This window comes from Neofelis nebulosa, chromosome 6 (assembly GCF_028018385.1).
Source record: "Neofelis nebulosa isolate mNeoNeb1 chromosome 6, mNeoNeb1.pri, whole genome shotgun sequence".
NCBI lineage: Eukaryota > Metazoa > Chordata > Mammalia > Carnivora > Felidae > Neofelis > Neofelis nebulosa.
In genome coordinates, this window is record NC_080787.1 from 135596136 (window position 1) to 135609739 (window position 13604).

The following is a 13604-nucleotide window of genomic DNA, read 5'->3' on the forward strand; positions in this document are numbered from 1 at the left end:
CAATAGCCAAATTATGGAAAGAGCCTAGATGTCCATCAACTGATGAATGGATAAAGAAATTGTGGTTTATATACACAATGAAATACTACGTGGCAATGAGAAAGAATGAAATATGGCCTTTTGTAGCAACGTAGATGGAACTGGAGAGTGTTATGCTAAGTGAAATAAGTCATACAGAGAAAGACAGATACCATATGCTTTCACTCTTATGTGGATCCTGAGAAACTTAACAGAAACCCATGGGGGAGGGGAAGGAAAAAAAGTTAGAGAGGGAGGGAGCCAAACCATAAGAGACTCTTAACAACTGAGAACAACTGAGGGTTGATAGGAGGTGGGGGAGAGGGGAAAGTGGGTGATGGGCATTGAGGAGGGCACCTGTCGGGATGAGCACTGGGTGTTCTATGGAAACCAATTTGACAATAAATTTCATATTAAAAAATAAATAAAATATAACTGATTATAACTTCAAACTATAGATTATTTTTGTTTGCTTGCAACTGTATACATAATTTAAATCATACAGAAGTTATTCTTTTGTGTTCTTTTGATCAACATTATGTTTATAAGATATATCCATGTTATTACATATACAATAGTTCACTTATTCCCATAACACTGCACTTGTATGACTATAACACCATTTATCTCATTTACCTTTGATGAACATTTAGGTTAATTATAGTTCTTGGCTATTAGAAACAATGATGCTGTGAACATGCTGTTCATGTCTGATAGTGCACAAATGTACATATTTCAGTTGAGTGTATGACTAGGAGTAAATTTCTTTGCATTATATATATATATAATATTTGGTATGAGCTTTTCTTGACACATTTTGTCAGTTAAAGCTGTTTTCCTTCATTTTATTTTCTATGTGTCTGTGTGTTTCTGTGGATGTTCTATTTTTCCTTTTTCTTTTAAGTTTGTTTATTTCTTTTGAGGGGGGGGGGGAGGGACAGAAAGCAAGAGAGAGAGAGAGAGAGAGAGAGAGAGAGAGAGAGATCCGAAACAGGTTCAGCATTGTCAGTTCAGAGCCTGAAGGGGGGGGTTTGAACTCACAAACCATGAGATCATGACCTGAGCTGAAGTCAAGAATTGGATGCTTAACTGACTGAGCCACCCACACACCCCTCTGTGTATGTTTTAAATCTTGAAATGGAGCGCCTGGGTGGCTCAGTTGGTTAAGTGTCCGACTTCAGCTCAGGTCACGATCTCATGGTCCGTGAGTTCGAGCCCCGCGTCGGGCTCTGGGCTGATGGCTCAGACCCTGGAGCATGCTTCCGATTCTGTGTCTCCCTCTCTCTCTATCCCTCCCCCGTTCATGCTCTGTCTCTCTCTGTCTCAAAAATAAATAAACGTTAAATCTTGAAATAATATTAAATTTTATGCAGGGATTTTTTTTAAACAAATTTAATTTTTATTTATTTTGAGAGAGAGGGAGAGAGCATGAGCAAGGGAGGGGCAGAGCGAGGAGAACAGAGGGTCTGAAGCGGGTTCTGCGCTGACAGCAGCAAGCCTGATATGGGGCTTGAACTCACAAACCGTGAGGCCATGACATGAGCCAAAGTCAGACACTCAGCCAACTGAGCCACCCAGCCGCCCTGCAGTGATTTTTTATTTTATTTTATTTTTTTTTTCAACATTTTTTATTTATTTTTGGGACAGAGAGAGACAGAGCATGAACGGGGGAGGGGTTTTTATTTTATTTTATTTTATTTTATTTTATTTTTTTTTCAACATTTTTTATTTATTTTTGGGACAGAGAGAGACAGAGCATGAACGGGGGAGGGGTGCAGTGATTTTTTAAATATCTATTTAGATAATCATGTGAGTTTTCTCCAGATAATCATGTGAGTTTTCTCCTTTACTATGTTATTACGGTATATTACACTGGTTAATATTCAGAGATTAATCTATGCCCAACAAATTAGATAACACAGATGAAATGGAAAAAATTCCTAGAAACACACAGACTACCAAAATTGACTCAAGAAGAAATAAGAAAATATAAATAGACCTGTAACAAATAGAGAGATTGAATCAGTAATCAAAAGCTTCCTAACAAAGAAAAGTCCAGGATTAGATGGCTTCACTTGTGAATTTTACCAATCATTTATGGCAGAATTAACACCAAATCCTTTTCAAAGTCTTCTGAAAATGGAAAAGGAGGGAATACTTTCCTAACTCATTCTAAGGGGCCAGAATTATGAAAACCAGATAAAGACTCCACAAGACTCTACAGACCAATATCCCTTAGGAATATAGATGCAAAAATTCTCAACAAAATACTAACAGAATAAATCCAACAGCATTTCATTTTATTATATTAAAAAAATTTTTTTTTAATTTATTTATTTTTGAGAGACAGAGGCAGACAGAGCACAAGTCAGGGAGGGGCAGAGAGAGAAGGAGACACCGAATCTGAAGCAGGCTCCAGGCTCTGAGCTGTCAGCACAGAGCCTGATGCGGGGCTCGAACTCATGGACTGTGAGATCATGACCTGAGCCAAAGTTGGATGCTCAACCGACTGAGCCACCCAGGCACCCCTCCAACAGCATTTTAAAAGGATGACACACCATAGATAAGTAGGATTTATTCCAGGAATGCATGGGTGGCTTAACATAAGAAAATAAATCAATGTAGGGGCTCCTGGGTGGCTCAGTCAGTTAAGCATCCAAGTCCTGATGTTGGCTCAGGTCATGATCCCAGAGTCATGGGATCAAGTCCCATGTTGGGCTCTGTGCTTAGCATGGAGCCTGCTTAAGGTTTTCTCCCTCTCCCTCTCTCTCTCTCTCTCTGCCCCTCACCCACTCCCTCACACTCTCTATCTCAAAAAAAAAATCAATATAATGTGCCACATTAATAGAACAAAGGAAAAAAATGCATGATTATCTCAACTGATACAGCGAAAGCATTTGACAAAATCTAACACCTTTCCTGATGAAAACACTAAAAAAACAAAAACAAAAACAAATAAACCTAAGAATGGAAGGAAACATCTGTAACATGCTAAAAGGCCATTTATGAAAAACATATGGAAACATCATACTCAAGAGTAAAAGACTAAAAGATTTCCTTCTAAGATCAGGAATAAGACAATGATGCCAACTATTGTCATTGGTATTCAGCATTGTGCTGGAAGTTCTAGCCAGAACAATTAGGTAATAAAAAGAAAGAAAAGTAATCCAAATCAGAAAAGAAGAAGTAAAACTACCTCTATTCACAGTTGAAATGATTCTATGAAAAAATCTCAAAGAACCAACAAAAAACTTACCTGAGCTAACAAATTCAGAAAAGTTTCAGGGCACGAGATCAATACAAACAAATCAACTGGATTTTCACACACCTAACAGTGAAGAATCCTAAAATGAATTTAAGAGAACAATTTTATTTACAATAGCATCAAAAAAATAAAATACCTAGGAATAAATTTAACCAAGGAAGTGAAAGACTTGTACACTGGAAACTATAAAACATTGCAGAAGAAAAAATGGAAAGACCTTTTGTGTTTATGGACTGGAAAACAATGCTGTTAATATGGCAATGCTGTTTCCTGAGACTGGGGGAGGAAAATAAAGAGTAACTGCTTAATGAATATGAGCTTTTATTTTGGGGTGATGAAATTATTTTGGAACTATATAGAGGTAGCAATTGCACATTTTGAATGTTCTAAATGCTGCTGAACTGTTCACTTTAAAATGGTTGGTTTGGGGCACCTGGGTGGCTCAGTCAGTCAAGCGTCTGACTTTTGGTTTCAGCTCAGGTCATGATCTCACAGTTTATGAGTGTGAGCTCTGCATTGGGTGCTGTGCTGATAGGGTGGAGCCTGCTTGGGATTCTCTTTCTCCCTCTCTCTCTGTCCCTTCCAGTCTTGTTCTCTTTCTCAAAAAATAAATAAACAAACAAAATAAAATGGTTGGTCTACAAAACAGATGAACAGGGAGGGGGGAAGAGAGGCAAACCAGGAAACAGACTCTTAACTATAGAGAACAAACTGAGGGGTGTGGGGCAGGGAGATCGGTTAAATATGTGATAGGTGTTAAGGAGGACATTTGTTGTGATGAACACTGGGTATTGTGTGTAAGTGATAGATCACTAAATTCCACACCTGAAATTAATATACACTATCTGTTAACTAATTGGAATTTAAACAAAAACTTGAAAAAAATAAAAAATAAATAGTTCGTTTACATCATGTGAATTTTACCATAGTTTAAAAAATAAAAGAATAATTTCAAAAAAGGAAGGGAGGGGAGAGACTTGATGAAGGCAAAGTGGAAACAGCTGATGACTCTATAGGACTCTGACTTTTGCCAGTTCTTTAAAATAAAGCCAACCAGGTAGGGGTTTGTAAAAAATCTGTGCATTAATTAATTCAAGAGGGGTATACTGTATTTTTTTTTATCTTCCTGAATTTGATTTTATAATACTAAATTTGTTTGCATCTATCTTATGAGTGGTATTGGCATATATTTTCAAATATTTTTTATGTTTGGTTTTGGTATTAAGTTATAGAGGTTTTATTAACTGAATTTGAAAACATTTACTTTTTCAATCTGGATGAACTTACATAAGATAACGTTTCTTTGACACTTGAAAAATCATCTGGTAAATCTAGTACAGTAAAACCTTGGTTTGCGAGCATAATTCGCTCTGGAAACATGCCTGTAATCCAAAGCACTCATATTATCAAAGCAAATTTCAAGAATCATTGACTCAGTTGTGATCATGTGATATTCAGCCTCACGAACTACTCAAGACATTGCTCATTTAGCAAGTTAAAATTTACTAGAAATGTTTGCTCATCTTGTGGAACACTCCCAGAATAAGTTACTCACAATCCGAGGTGTTGCTGTATCTTCTAATAAATTCATTTTAAACTTCTGATTTTATTATTTGGTTAAGTCTATGATTATTCAAGTCTTGTATTTCTTCTTGAGTCAAGTTTGCTAATTAAACTTTTCTAAGAAATTGTCCATTACCTGCTCTGGGTTAAAATTTATTGGCATCGTGGGGTGCCTGGGTGGTTCAGTCGGTTAAGTGTCTGACTTTGGTTCAGGTCATGATCTCACGGTGCGTGGGTTCGAGTCCCGCATTGGGCTCTGTGCTGAACGCTTGCTCAGAGCCTGGAGCCTGTTTCGGATTCTGTGTCTTCTTCTCTCTCTGCCCCTCCTCCACTCTAACTCTGTCTCTCAAAAGTAAATAAATGTAAAAAATGAAAAAAAAAATTTATTGGCATCAGGTTTTTGGTAGTATTTTCTAATTTTAATTTAATTTCTTGTGTATATTATGTTATATCCTTTATTTTATTCAAAATGTTGTTTATGTATGCCTTCTCTCTTTTTAACCATACAATAACCTCAGAGGACTGTTTATTTTATTGGTGTCTTCTAAGAACCAATTTTTACCTTAGTTTCTCATCTCTATTATATCTTTTCCCTTAATTTCATTAGGTTCTGTTATATTTTAGATTTATTCTCCGTTATTTTCTACTTTCTTAAATTGCATATTGAGTTCATTTATTTTCAGCTTTTCTCTTTTTCTCATATAAGTATTTCTGGCAATAAATTTCTTTCCTATAATCCCTTAAGATATTTCCCACAAATTTTAATAACAATATTTTTCTTGGCTTTCAGTTAACACTATTTAAAGTTTAATCATAACTTTTCCTTGAACCTCCATTTATTAGAACTTTAAGTTTTTAGTTGCCAAATATTTGGAGATACATTAGTTATTAAATCAAATTCTAATGTAATATATGGTACCCAGAAAATGTCAGCTATATATTTTAAAAATGTGCTGAGACTTGCCTCATTGACTAGTTCAAGGTTAAGTGTTTAAATTTCCATGCATGTGATAGAAACACATTCTCTTCTTTTGTTGAATACAAGATCCTATATGTGCTCATTACATATAGCATGTTAATTTTGTTAAAATTTTCTAAATTCCTACCAAATTTTGTCAGCTTGCTTGATTAATAATTGAGAGAAATGCATTAGACTATTGAGATCCATACAAGGAAGGTAGATTTTTATTGATTTACTTTATATTTTGATGCCAAGTTATTTGCTGCATAAATTTAGAATTATTGTATATTCCAGATATACTAACTTTATCCCTGATAGTGACTTATAACTGAAAGCAAATTGTATCTCACATTAATATAGCAACTTTTACTTTGTTTTGGTTGGTATTTACTTGTTCAATCTCCTTATGTTTTTACTTTTAATGCTCATATTTTAGGTAGATCTATTATACACAAGATATCACTGTTTATGACAGTTTTTCATGTTTTTATCCAAGTGAAAATATGTCCTTTTACCTAGTGAATTTAGTTTTAATTATTGATATATTTGGGATTAGGGCCATTGCCTTATGTCATACTTACTATTTATTCTACATTTTTCAATGCTTTCTCTCCATCCTGCTTCTATTGGATTGTTTAGAAGTTGATTTTTTTTTTCTCTCTTTTATGTACTGGTTTATTTATTTTTAACTTTAATTCCAGTAAAATTAACATACAGTGTTATGTTAGTTTAAGGTGTACAATATAGTGATTTGACAATTCTATACATTATTTAGTGCTCATCATGATAAGTATACTTTTAATCCCCTTCATCTATTTCACCCATTCCCCCCATGCACCTCCCCTCTGGTACCACCAGTTCTCTATATTTGAGTCTGTTTTTAGTTTGTCTCTTTTTTGTTTGATCACTCGATTTGTTTCTTAAATTCTACATATAAGTGAAATTGTATGGTAATTTTCTTTCTTTGACTTATTTCACTTACCCTCTAGATTCATCCATGTTGTTGCAAGACTTAATTCTTTTTTATGGCTGAGAAATATTCCTATATTTATATTTATATTATTTATATTTATATTTACATTTAAACATATGGGTGGCTCAGTCAGTTAAGTGTTCAACTCTTGATTTTGTATCAGGTCATGATCTCACAGTTGTGAGATCGAGCCCTGTGTCAGGCTCTGTGCTGGACATGGACCCTGCTTAAGATTCTCTCTCTCTGTCTCCCTCTGCCCCCTCCTCTGCTCATGTTCACTCTGTCTCAACCCCCACCCCCCACCGCCACCAAAAAAAATGAAAACACAGAACACATCTTTATCCATTCATCTATTGTTGAATGCTTGGGTTGCTTCCATATTTTGGCTATTGTAAATAATGCTGCAATAAACATAGGGTACATATATCTTTTCCAATTAGTGTTTTCACATTCTTTGGATAAATACCCAATATTGTAATTACTGGATCATATGGTAATTCTATTTTTAAGTTGTTGAGGAACCTCTGTACTGTTTTCCACAGTAGCTGCACTGGTTTACATTCCCACCAACAGTGCACAAGGGTTCCTTTGTCTCCACATCATTGTCAACACTTGTTGTTTCTTGTGTTGTTGATTTTAGCCATTCTGACAAGTGTGAGGTGATATCACATTGTAGTTTTTTCAGTTTCCCTAATTAGTGATGTTGACCTTATTTTCATGTGTCTGTTGGCCTTTGGATGAAATGTTTGGAGAAATGTTTGTTCATGTCTTCTGCACATTAAAAAAATGGATTATTTTTGGTGTTGAGTTGTATGAGTTCTTTATATATTTTGGATACTAACCCTTTTCAGATATGTCATTTGCAAATATCTTCTCCCATTTAGTTGGTTGTCTTTTGGTTTTTATTGGTTGTTGTTGTTTGTTTCGCTGTCAGAAGCTTTTTATTTTGATGTGGTCCCAACAGTTTATTTTGCTTTTGTTTCCTTTGCCTCAGGAGACATACTGAGAAAAATATTGCTATGGCCTATGTCAGAGAAATTTCTTCCTGTGCTGTCTTCTAGGATTTTTACAGTTTCAGGTGGTGTCACATTTAGGTCTTTAATTCATATTGAATTTGTTTCTGTGTATGGTATAAGAAACTGGTCCAGTTTCATTCCTTTGTGTCCAGTTTTCCTAACCCCATTTGTTGAAGAGACCGCCCTTTTCCCATTGGATATTCTTTTCTGGTTTGTGGAATATTAAATGACAATACAGGGCAGCTGGGTGGCTCAGTCAGTTAAGCGTCTGAATTCAGCTCAGGTCATGATCTCACTATTGGTGGGTTCAAGCCCCGCGTCAGGCTCTGCGCTGACAGCTCAGAGCCTGGAGCCTGCTTCAGATTCTGTCTCCCTCTCTCTCTGCACCTCCCCCCTCGCACTGTGTCTGTCTCTTAAAAATAAATACATGTTTAAAAAAAAAATTTAAAAATGACCATATAATCATGGATTTATATCTGGGTTCTCTATTCTGTTCTATTGATCTATGTGTCTATTTTTGTGCCAGTACCTCTCCTTCTCCTTCTTCTCCTCCTCCTTCTTCTTTTCTTTTTTTTCTTTTCTTTCTCCTCCTCTCCTTCTTCTTCTTCCATTTTTATTCCCTTTATTTCTGCTCTAATCTTTATTATTTCCTTCTCCATGCTGGTTTCGTGTTTTGTTTGTTATTTTTCTATCTCTGTTATGTGAAAGGTTAGGTTGTTTATTTGGAATTTTTCTTGCTTCTTGAGGTAGACTTAGTAGTGCTATAAGTTTCGTTATTAGAACTGTTTTTGCTGCATCCCAATGATTTTGGATCATTGTGTCTTCATTTTCATTTGTCTCCATTTATTATTTATTTCCTCTTTGATTTATTGGTTGACCTATTCATTGTTTAGTACCATGTTATTTAACTTCCATTTATTTGTGCTTTTTCCAGATGCTTTCCTGTGGTTGATTTCTAGTTTCATAGCATTGTGGTCAGAAAATGTGCCTGGTATGACTTTGATCTTTTTGAAATTTTCAAGACTTGTTTTGTGGCCTAATATGTTGGAGAATGTTTCATGTCCACTTGAAAAGAATGTGTATTCTGATGTTTTAGGATGGAATGTTATGGATATATCTTTTATACCATCTGGTCCAATTTGTCATTCATAACCATTGTTCTCTTGTTGATTTTCTGCTTGGATGATCTATCTATTGATGTAAGTGGGGTGAGAAATTCCCCTACTATTGTTGTATCACTATTGATTAGTTCCTTTATATTTGTTATTAACTGCCTTATTTATTTGGGGCTTCCATGTTGGGTGCATAAATATTTATAACTATTATACCTTCTTGTTGGATTGTTCCCGTTATGATTACATAGTGTCCTTCTTTGTCTCTTGTTACAGTCTTTGTTTTAAACTCTATTCTATTGCTACCTTGGCTTTCTTTTCACTTCCATTTGGATGATAAATGCTTTTCCATCCCTTCACCTTCAATGTACATGTGTCTTTAGGTCTGAAATATGTCTCTAATAGGCAGCATGTAGATGGGTCTTGTTTTTTTATTCATTCCATCCCCTATGTCTTTTGATTGGAGTGTTTAATCCATTTACATTCTAAATAATTACTGATGGGTATGTATTTATTGCCATTTTGTTAGTTGTTTTGTGGTTGTTTTTATAGCTCCTCTGTGTTCCTTTCTACTCTTGCTCTTTTCTGTCATAGTTTCCTGGCTTTCTTTAGTGATATACTTGGATTTCTTTATCTTATTATTATTATTTTTTATTATTATTTATATTATTGATTAATTAATTATTAATTATTTATTATTATTTATTTTTTAATTATTATTTATTATTATTATTACCAATTTTTGATTTGTGGCTACCATTAGGTTTATATATAACATCTTCTGGATATAGCAGTCTGTATTAAGCTGATGGTTGCTTAAGTTTGAACGCATCCTAAAATCATGAAATTTGTATTCCTCTCCCTCCTACATTTTAGGTATATGATGTAATACTTTATATCCTTTTATTTTGTGTATCCCCTGACTGATTTTTATAGATATACTTAAATTTACTGCTTTTGTGCTTCCTACTTCTCTTACTTCTGCTTATGGTCTTTCCTTTTCATTCAAAGAGTCCTCTTTAGCATTTCTTGTGGGGCTGGTCCAGTGGTCATGAATTCCTTTAACTTTTGTTTGTCTGGGAAACTCTTTATCTCTCCTTCTATTCTGAATGATAGCCTTACTGGGTAGAGTATTCTGTGCTGCAGATTTTTTTTCCTTTTGGTGCTTTGAAAAAAAAAAAAAAAAAAAAAAAAAAAAAATATATATATATATATATATATATATATATATATATATATATATATATCATGCCTCTTCCTTCTGGCCTGCAAAGTTCCTGCTGAAAAATCAGCTTATTGGTTTCCCTTGTATGTAACTGTTTTATTTTCTCTTGCTGATTTTAAAATTCTATCTTTAGATTCTTAAATACTGAGAACAAACTGAGGGTTCATAAGGGGTAGGGGAGAGGGGAAAGTGGGTGATAGGCATTGAGGAGGGCACTTGTTGGGATGAGCACTGTGTGTTGCATGGAAACCAATTTGACAATAAATTATATTTAAAAAAACTTAAAGGAAACGAAAAAGAGTAGAACCACATAAAAAATAAAATAAAATTCTCTCTTTATCACTATGTTTTGCCATTTTAATTACTATGTATCTTGGTGTGGATCTCCCTCAGTTGACTTTATTGTGAGCTTTCTGTACCTCTTGGATCTAGATTTCTGTTTTCTTCTCTAGATTTAGGAAGTTTTCAGCTATTATTTCTTTAAATAAATTTTCTTCCCCCTTTTCTCTTCTTCTGAGATCCCTATAATGGGAATGTTATTATTCATGATGGCATTGCTGGGTTCTCTAAGTCTATTTTCACTTTTTCTTTTCTCTCTCTCTCCTGTTGAGCTTGATTGTTTTCTATTACTGTTTTCCAGTGTGCTAATACATTCTTCTGCTTTCTCTAATCTACTCTAGTCTACTGTTTATCCCCTCTAGTGTATTTTTAATTTCAGTTATTGAGTTCTTCTTTATTGGTCCTTCTTTGTTTTCTGTCTCTTTGTTGAGGGTCTCACTCAGGTCCTCCACTCTCTTCTCAAATTCAGTGAATACTTTTATGACTCTTACTTTAAATTCTCTATCATATTACTTATTTCCATTTTTTTTTAGCTCTCTTGCTGTGATTTTGTCCTGTTCTTTCATTAGGACATATTCCTCTGTCTTCCTCATTTTGTCTCACTTTCTGTGTCTGTTTCTGTTAGGAAAGTCACCTGGGTCTCCTGGACTTGAAAGTAATGGTCTTATGAAGAAGAGGTCCTATAATATCTTGCTTTGCAATGTCCCTGTTCACCAGAACCTGATGATTCAGGAGTCTCTCCTGTGTGTGTTGCATGTACCCTACTATTGTGTCTCAGCTGTGTTTGCCTTCAGTACAGTTATGCAATGGCTCTCCTTGCCTGTTGTGGGGAGTGTTTGGTCCCTGTGTTGTTAAGGGGCCAGTCTGGGGCTTCTTTGGATTTGAGTTGCACCAGACCAGGCATTTTCCAGAGCTCCTGTAGCACCAAACTGCAGGCACTTTCCCTGTGTTGATCCCTGAGAAGCTTTTATTGGTAGACAGGGCCTGCAGTCAAACCAGATGTCTGTCCCCAGCCCACTGCTAGGGCTGTGGTCAGACTGGTGTGTAATGTTATATTCCCCTTTCTCCAAGGTAGGAATCACTTTGGAATGGTGTTGGCCCCTACTGCACCTGCTTGCACACTGGCAAGCTCATGGCACTGCTTTGGATATATTCTTGCCAAGGGCATGTTAGAGAGCAGGGGGAACACAGGGATGGGATGCATGGTGCCAGCAAAGTCTTCACAGGCCTGCTGCAGGAGGGGGCTTACAGTTACTTGGGAAAACTCCTGTCAGGGCTAGGCCGAAGGGAGTAGGTATGTGGAAAAGTTCAAGGGTGTGCTGTTAGCAAGTTATGTGGGGAGTATTTGGGTTGTGCTGCTTCCCACAGGTGTCCGTGTATCTATGCTGGTCGGGGGCAGGGGGTGAAGGAAGAAAAAGGTGCTTGCCAGCTCTTTTGTTCTTGGAGGTGTGTCCCAAAGTCCCTGCTCTCCAGCAGATGCTCTGAGATTTGTAAATAAATCTTCCCATATACCTAAGTGTTTTCAAACTGCTGTTTCTATTCTGTATCTCAGTGGATCTGTTTGTCGTACTGTCTCGTTAAGGGGAGGGACTCAGTTTCCTATTGCCTCTGGCTCTCCATGCCAGTGGTGTCTGTCCCTCTTATGGAAGAGTACTGTGTCAGTTTGGCTCTCAACCATGTCTCTGCCCTTCCTACCCTCTTCGACATGGCCTCTTCTCTGCATTTAGCTGTAAAGAGTCTGTTCTGCCTGTCTTCAGGTCATTTTCTGGGTTATTTACACTAATGTGGATTTTTTTTGATGTATCTGTGGGGCAAGGGGAACTTAGGATCCTCCTACTCTGCCATTTTCTAGAAATTGATTTTTTACAGAGAATTTAATTTTGTTACTGCCATTTTTCCAGGAGTAAGATCTTTGATCCTTTTTCTTTCAACCATTTTATATCATTATGCTTTTGGAATTTCTAATAGCGTAGATTTAGGTTTTTAAATGTAGTTTTAGAATAGTTGTGTTTTAAAAGGAAATTTTAATCCATTTCTAGATTTAATGTTAATATAGTGTGTGTGTGTATGTGTGCATGCATGCACATATTTATGAGTTTATCTTAGTAGGTTTATTTTTTGATGAGGATTTAAAGTTCCTTAGATTTTGAAAGTATCTTTAAATATTGACCTTAAATGACATTTAATTTGGGTTCTAGAGGGCTTCCATAATCTTAGACCATTTTTTAATGATAATTTCTGTGCTTATGGCTTTTGTACCATATAGCTTATAACACATGTAAATGTGACTTTCCCCTATGTTTTCTCTACCCTCATCCTTGGACTGACTTCAGGTCTCCTCAGTCTGGTGGGCAAGACTTTTCAGTTCCACTCGATTGGATTTTGCAAACTGTCCAATCTCCCAGCTTTATACTATGGTGTTAGTGTCAGATGGATGTTAGAACCCACTTCCAATTCTCTAGGGTTTTCTCTACACAAGCCAAGATCTTGTGGGCTGTTGTTGCATTACCTCATGCTTATTGTTCAGCTTTGATTCTTGTGTTTTTAAAAGTGTTTATTTATTTATTTTGAGAAACAGAGAGCATGCAAGTGGGGGAGGGACAGAGAGAGGGAGAGTGAGGATCTTAAGCAAGCTGTATGCTCAGTGTGGAGGCTGATGCAGGGCTTGATCTCATGACTATAAGATTATGACCTGAGCTGATATGAAGAGTTGGACACTTAACTGACTGAGCCACCCAGGCACCCCTGTTTGGCTTTGGTTCTGCTTGCCATTTCCAGCACCTGAGAACTGCTTTTTGTTCTTGATCATATTTTACTTTGTATTTCCAGGTAATTGTAGTAAGAAGAATATCTATATGGACTTAGTTGACCATGTTATGAGAATTTTTAGCAAAATAAAAAAAAAAATCTACCTTTAATGAAAAAAATCAGTAATAGTTTGAGCAATTACAGTGAATTAACAATGTCACATATCTATTGATCTGAAGTTGGTAAGAACACTTTTTCCCCTTCAAATGGTAGGGTCTAGAAATTAGAGATTAGGTAAATTTCTTTTTAAAAATTTTTTTAATGTTTATTTTATTATTTTTGAGACAGAGAGAGACAGAGCATGAACGGGGGAGGGGCAGAGAG

General features: G+C 35.9%; 1 protein-coding gene across 5 annotated transcripts in view; it reads left to right on the plus strand.

The window, feature by feature from the left end:
• Nucleotides 1-13604, plus strand: part of GRM1 (glutamate metabotropic receptor 1) — a 421006-nt gene that overhangs the window by 278040 nt on the left and 129362 nt on the right. The gene's annotated exons all lie outside the window — the stretch shown is intronic.